Raw genomic sequence first — 9330 nt, 5'->3', positions numbered from 1 at the left:
ATCACACATGACAGGATTAGATACACAGCTCAGCAGACAGTATCACACATGATAGGATTAGATACACGGCTCAGAAGACAGTATCACACAATATAGGATTAGATACACGGCTTAGCAGACAGTATCACACATGATAGGATTAGATACAGCTCAGCAGAGAGTATCACACATGATAGGATTAGATACACAGCTCAGCAGACAGTATTACACATAGGATTAGATACAGCTCAGCAGAGTATCACACATGATAGGATTAGATACACGGCTCAGCAGAGTATCACACATGATAGGATTAGATACACCGCTCAGCAGACAGTATCACACATGATAGGATTAGATACACCGCTCGGCAGACAGTATCACACATGATAGGATTAGATACACAGCTCAGCAGACAGTATCACACAGGATAGGATTAGATACACAGCTCCGCAGACAGTATCACACATGATAGGATTAGATACACAGCTCAGCAGACAGTATCACAAATTATTGGATTAGATACACGGCTCGGCAGAGAGTATCACACATGATAGGATTAGATACACGGCTCAGCAGACCGTATCACACGTGTTAGGATTAGATACATAGCTCAGCAGACAGTATCACACATGATAGGATTAGATACACAGCTCAGCAGAGTATCACACATGATAGGATTAGATACATCACTCAGCAGACAGTATCACACATGATAGGAATAGATACACAGCTCAGCAGACAGTATCACACATGATAGGATTAGATACACAGCTCAGCAGACAGTATCACACATGATAGGATTAGATACACAGCTCAGCAGACAGTATCACACATGATAGGATTAGATACACAGCTCAGCAGTCAGTATCACACATGATAGGATTAGATACACAGCTCAGCAGAAAGTATCACACATGATAGGATTAGATACACAGCTCAGCAGACAGTATCACACAGGATAGGATTAGATACACAGCTCAGCAGACAGTATCACACATGATAGGATTAGATACAGGACTCAGCAGAGAGTATCACACATGATAGGATTAGATACACAGCTCAGCAGACAGTATCAGACATGATAGGATTAGATACACAGCTCAGCAGACAGTATCACAAATTATTGGATTAGATACACGGCTCGGCAGAGAGTATCACACATGATAGGATTAGATACACGGCTCAGCAGACCGTATCACACGTGATAGGATTAGATACATAGCTCAGCAGACAGTATCACACATGATAGGATTAGATACACAGCTCAGCAGACAGTATCACACATGATAGGATTAGATACACAGCTCAGCAGACAGTATAACACATGATAGGAATAGATACACAGCTCAGCAGACAGTATCACACAATATAGGATTAGATACACGGCTCAGCAGACAGTATAACACAATATAGGATTAGATACACGGCTCAGCAGACAGTATCACACATGATAGGATTAGATACACGGCTCAGCAGACAGTATCACACATGATAGGATTAGATACACGGCTCAGCAGACAGTATCACAAATTATAGGATTAGATACACAGCTCAGCAGAGAGTATCACACATGATAGGTTTAGATACACGGCTCAGCAGACAGTATCACAAATTATAGGATTAGATACACAGCTCAGCAGAGAGTCACACATGATAGGTTTAGATACACAGCTCAGCAGACAGTATCACACATGACAGGATTAGATACACAGCTCAGCAGACAGTATCACACAATATAGGATTAGATACACGGCTCAGCAGACAGTATCACACAATATAGGATTAGATACACAACTCAGCAGACAGTATCACACATGATAGGATTAGATACACGGCTCAGCAGAGCATCACACATGATAGGATTAGATACACAGCTCAGCAGACAGTATCACACATGATAGGATTAGATACACCGCTCGGCAGACAGTATCACACATGATAGGATTAGATACACAGCTCAGCAGACAGTATCACACATGATAGGATTAGATACACCGCTCGGCAGACAGTATCACACATGATAGGATTAGATACACCGCTCGGCAGACAGTATCACACATGATAGGATTAGATACACAGCTCAGCAGACAGTATCACACAGGATAGGATTAGATACACAGCTCCGCAGACAGTATCACACATGATAGGATTAGATACACAGCTCAGCAGACAGTATCACAAATTATTGGATTAGATACACGGCTCGGCAGAGAGTATCACACATGATAGGATTAGATACACGGCTCAGCAGACCGTATCACACAGGATAGGATTAGATACACAGGTCAGCAGACAGTATCACACATGATAGGATTAGATACAGGACTCAGCAGACAGTATCACACATGATAGGATTAGATACACTGCTCAGCAGACAGTATTACACATGATAGGATTAGATACACAGCTCAGCAGACAGTATCACACATGATAGGATTAGATACACAGCTCAGCAGACAGTATCACACATGATAGGATTAGATACATGGCTCAGCAGAAAGTATCACACATGATAGGATTAGATACACGTCTCAGCAGACCGTATCACACAGGATAGGATTAGATACACAGCTCAGCAGACAGTATCACACATGATAGGATTAGATACAGGACTCAGCAGACAGTATCACACATGATAGGATTAGATGCACAGCTCAGCAGACAGTATCAGACATGATAGGATTAGATACACAGCTCAGCAGACAGTATCACACATGAAAGGATTAGATACAGCTCAGCAGACAGTATCACACATGATAGGATTAGATACACAGCTCAGCAGACAGAATCACACAGGATAGGATTAGATACACAGCTCAGCAGACAGTATCACACAATATAGGATTTGATACACGGCTCAGCAGACAGTATCACACATGATAGGATTAGATACACGGCTCAGTAGACAGTATCACAAATTATAGGATTAGATACACAGCTCAGCAGATAGTATCACACATGACAGGATTAGATACACGGCTCAGCAGACAGTATCACACATGACAGGATTAGATACACAGCTCAGGAGACAGTATCACACAGGATAGGATTAGATACGTGGCTCAGCAGAGTATCACACATGATAGGATTAGATACACCGCTCGGCAGACAGTATCACACATGATAGGATTAGATACACCGCTCAGCAGACAGTATCACACATGATAGGATTAGATACACCGCTCGGCAGACAGTATCACACATGATAGGATTAGATACACAGCTCAGCAGACAGTATCACACAGGATAGGATTAGATACACAGCTCTGCAGACAGTATCACACATGATAGGATTAGATACACAGCTCAGCAGACAGTATCACACATGATAGGATTAGATACACAGCTCAGCAGACAGTATCACACATGATAGGATTAGATACACCGCTCAGCAGACAGTATCACACATGATAGGATTAGATACACAGCTCAGCAGACAGTATCACACATGATAGGATTAGATACACCGCTCAGCAGACAGTATCACACATGATAGGATTAGATACACAGCTCAGCAGACAGTATCACACATGATAGGATTAGATACACAGCTCAGCAGACAGTATCACACAATATAGGATTAGATACACAGCTCAGCAGACAGTATCACACATGATAGGATTAGATACACAGCTCAGCAGACAGTATCACACATGATAGGATTAGATACACAGCTCAGCAGACAGTATCACACATGATAGGATTAGATACAGGGGCTCAGCAGACAGTATCACACATGATGGGATCAGATACACAGCTCAGCAGACAGTATCACACATGATAGGATCAGATACACAGCTCAGCAGACAGTATCACACATGATAGGATTAGATACACGGCTCAGCAGACAGTATCACGCATGATAGGATTAGATACACAGCTCGGCAGACAGTATCACACATGATAGGATCAGATACACCGCTCGGCAGACAGTATCACACATGATAGGATTAGATACACCTCTCAGCAGACAGTATCACACATGATAGGATTAGATACAGTGACTCAGCAGACAGTATCACACACGATAGGATTAGATACAGTGACTCAGCAGACCGTATCACACATGATAGGATTAGATACAGTGACTCAGCAGACAGTATCACACATGATAGGATTAGATACACAGCTCAGCAGACAGTATCACACATGACAGGATTAGATACACGGCTCAGCAGATAGTATCACACATGATAGGATTAGATACAGGGGCTCAGCAGACAGTATCACACATGATAGGATTCGATACACAGCTCAGCAGACAGTATCACACATGATAGGATTAGATACACCGCTCAGCAGACAGTATCACACATGATAGGATTAGATACACAGCTCAGCAGACAGTATCACACATGATAGGATCAGATACACAGCTCAGCAGACAGTATCACACATGATAGGATTAGATACAGTGACTCAGCAGACCGTATCACACATGATAGGATTAGATACACAGCTCAGCAGATAGTATCACACATGATAGGATTAGATACAGGGGCTCAGCAGACAGTATCACACATGATAGGATTCGATACACAGCTCAGCAGACAGTATCACACATGATAGGATTAGATACACCGCTCAGCAGACAGTATCACACATGATAGGATTAGATACACAGCTCAGCAGACAGTATCACACATGATAGGATTAGATACACCGCTCAGCAGACAGTATCACACATGATAGGATTAGATACACAGCTCAGCAGACAGTATCACACATGATAGGATTAGATACACAGCTCAGCAGACAGTATCACACAATATAGGATTAGATACACAGCTCAGCAGACAGTATCACACATGATAGGATTAGATACACAGCTCAGCAGACAGTATCACACATGATAGGATTAGATACACAGCTCAGCAGACAGTATCACACATGATAGGATTAGATACAGGGGCTCAGCAGACAGTATCACACATGATGGGATCAGATACACAGCTCAGCAGACAGTATCACACATGATAGGATCAGATACACAGCTCAGCAGACAGTATCACACATGATAGGATTAGATACACGGCTCAGCAGACAGTATCACACATGATAGGATTAGATACACAGCTCGGCAGACAGTATAACACATGATAGGATCAGATACACCGCTCGGCAGACAGTATCACACATGATAGGATTAGATACACCTCTCAGCAGACAGTATCACACATGATAGGATTAGATACAGTGACTCAGCAGACAGTATCACACACGATAGGATTAGATACAGTGACTCAGCAGACCGTATCACACATGATAGGATTAGATACAGTGACTCAGCAGACGGTATCACACATGATAGGATTAGATACACAGCTCAGCAGACAGTATCACACATGACAGGATTAGATACACGGCTCAGCAGACAGTATCACACATGATAGGATTAGATACACAGCTCAGCAGATAGTATCACACATGATAGGATTAGATACACAGCTCAGCAGACAGTATCACACATGACAGGATTAGATACACAGCTTAGCAGACAATATCACACATGATAGGATTAGATACAGCTCAGCAGAGAGTATCACACATGATAGGATTAGATACACGGCTCAGAAGACAGTATCACACATGACAGGATTAGATACACGGCTCAGCAGACAGTATCACACATGATAGGATTAGATACAGTGACTCAGCAGACAGTATCACACACGATAGGATTAGATACAGTGACTCAGCAGACCGTATCACACATGATAGGATTAGATACAGTGACTCAGCAGACAGTATCACACATGATAGGATTAGATACACAGCTCATCAGACAGTATCACACATGACAGGATTAGATACACGGCTCATCAGACAGTATCACACATGATAGGATTAGATACACAGCTCAGCAGACAGTATCACACATGAGAGGATTAGATACACGGCTCAGCAGACAGTATCACACATGACAGGATTAGATACACAGCTCAGCAGACAGTATCACACATGATAGAATTAGATACACAGCTCAGCAGACAGTATCACACATGATAGGATTAGATACAGTGACTCAGCAGAGAGTATCACAAATTATAGGATTAGATACACAGCTCAGCAGACAGTATCACACAGGAGAGGATTAGATACACAGCTCAGCAGACAGTATCACACATGATAGGATTAGATACAAAGCTCAGCAGACAGTATCACTCATGACACGATTAGATACACAGCTCAGCAGACAGTATCACACATGATAGGATTAGACACACAGCTCAGCACACAGTATCACACATGATAGGATCAGATACACAGCTCAGCAGACAGTATCACACATGATAGGATCAGATACACGGCTCAGCAGACAGTATCACACATGATAGGATTAGATACAGTGAGTCAGCAGACCGTATCACACATGATAGGATTAGATACAGGGGCTCAGCAGACAGTATCACACATGATAGGATTCGATACACAGCTCAGCAGACAGTATCACACATGATAGGATTAGATACACCGCTCAGCAGACAGTATCACACATGATAGGATTAGATACACAGCTCAGCAGACAGTATCACACATGATAGGATTAGATACACAGCTCAGCAGACAGTATCACACATGATAGGATTAGATACAGTGAGTCAGCAGACCGTATCACACATGATAGGATTAGATACAGGGGCTCAGCAGACAGTATCACACATGATAGGATTCGATACACAGCTCAGCAGACAGTATCACACATGATAGGATTCGATACACCGCTCAGCAGACAGTATCACACATGATAGGATTAGATACACAGCTCAGCAGACAGTATCACACATGATAGGATTAGATACACCGCTCAGCAGACAGTATCACACATGATAGGATTAGATACACAGCTCAGCAGACAGTATCACACATGATAGGATTAGATACACAGCTCAGCAGACAGTATCACACAATATAGGATTAGATACACAGCTCAGCAGACAGTATCACACATGATAGGATTAGATACAGGGGCTCAGCAGACAGTATCACACATGATGGGATCAGATACACAGCTCAGCAGACAGTATCACACATGATAGGATTAGATACAGCTCAGCAGAGAGTATCACACATGATAGGATTAGATACGCGGCTCAGCAGAGTATCACACATGATAGGATTAGATACACAGCTCAGCAGACAGTATCACACATGATAGGATTAGATACACCGCTCAGCAGACAGTATCACACATGATAGGATTAGATACACCGCTCGGCAGACAGTATCACACATGATAGGATTAGATACACAGCTCAGCAGACAGTATCACACAGGATAGGATTAGATACACAGCTCCGCAGACAGTATCACACATGATAGGATTAGATACACAGCTCAGCAGACTGTATCACACATGATAGGATTAGATACACAGCTCAGCACACAGTATCACACATGATAGGATTAGATACGCAGCTCAGCAGACAGTATCACACATGATAGGATTAGATACAGGGGCTCAGCAGACAGTATCACACATGATAGGATTAGATACACAGCTCAGCAGACAGTATCACACATGATAGGATTAGATACACGGCTCAGCAGACAGTATCACACATGATAGGATTAGATACACAGCTCAGCAGACAGTATCACACATGATAGGATCAGATACACAGCTCAGCAGACAGTATCACACATGATAGGATTAGATACAGGGGCTCAGCAGACAGTATCACACATGATAGGATTAGATACACAGCTCAGCAGACAGTATCACACATGATAGGATTAGATACACAGCTCAGCAGATAGTATCACACATGATAGGATTAGATACACAGCTCAGCAGACAGTATCACACATGACAGGATTAGATACAGCTCAGCAGAGAGTATCACACATGATAGGATTAGATACACGGCTCAGAAGACAGTATCACACATGACAGGATTAGATACACGGCTCAGCAGACAGTATCACACATGATAGGATTAGAGACACAGCTCAGCAGACAGTATCACACATGATAGGATTAGATACACGGCTCAGCAGACCGTATCACACATGACAGGATTAGATACACGGCTCAGCAGACAGTATCACACATGATAGGATTAGATACACAGCTCAGCAGTCAGTATCACACATGATAGGATTAGATACACAGCTCAGCAGACAGTATCACACATGATAGGATCAGATACACAGCTCAGCAGACAGTATCACACATGATAGGATTAGATACACGGCTCAGCAGACAGTATCACACATGATAGGATTAGAAACACAGCTCAGCAGAGAGTATCACACATGATAGGATTAGATACACAGCTCAGCAGACTGTATCACACATGATAGGATTAGATACACAGCTCAGTAGACAGTATCACACATGATAGGATTAGATACAGCGTCTCAGCAGACAGTATCACACATGATATGATTAGATACACCTCTCAGCAGACAGTATCACACATGATAGGATTAGATACAGTGACTCAGCAGACCGTATCACACACGATAGGATTAGATACAGTGACTCAGCAGACCGTATCACACATGATAGGATTAGATACAGTGACTCAGCAGACAGTATCACACATGATAGGATTAGATACACAGCTCAGCAGACAGTATCACACATGATAGGATTAGATACAGTGACTCAGCAGAGAGTATCACACATGATAGGATTAGATACACAGCTCAGCAGACAGTATCACACATGATAGGATTAGATACTCAGCTCAGCAGACAGTATCACACATGATAGGATTAGATACACGGCTCAGCCGACAGTATCACACATGATAGGATTAGATACACGGCTCAGCAGGCAGTATCACACATGATAGGATTAGATACACAGCTCAGTAGACAGTATCACACATGATAGGATTAGATACAGTGACTCAGCAGACCGTATCACACATGATAGGATTAGATACACAGTTTAGCAGACAGTATCACACATGATAGGATTAGATACACAGCTCAGCAGACAGTATCACACATGATAGGATTAGATACTCAGCTCAGCAGACAGTATCACACATGACAGGATTAGATACACGGCTCAGCAGACAGTATCACACATGATAGGATTAGATACACAGCTCAGCAGACAGTGTCACACATGATAGGATTAGATACACAGCTCAGCAGACAGTATCACACATGATAGGATTAGATACACAGCTCAGCAGACAGTATCACACATGATAGGATTAGATACACAGCTCATAACACAGTATCACACATGATAGGATTAGATACAGTGACTCAGCAGACCGTATCACACATGATAGGATTAGATACACAGCTCAGCAGACCGTATCACACATGATAAGATTAGATACACAGTTCAGCAGACCGTATCACACATGATAGGATTAGATA

The sequence above is a fragment of the Rhinoderma darwinii genome, chromosome 13 (genome assembly GCF_050947455.1).
Source record: "Rhinoderma darwinii isolate aRhiDar2 chromosome 13, aRhiDar2.hap1, whole genome shotgun sequence".
NCBI classification, from domain to species: domain Eukaryota; kingdom Metazoa; phylum Chordata; class Amphibia; order Anura; family Rhinodermatidae; genus Rhinoderma; species Rhinoderma darwinii.
This window is presented reverse-complemented; position numbering follows the sequence as displayed.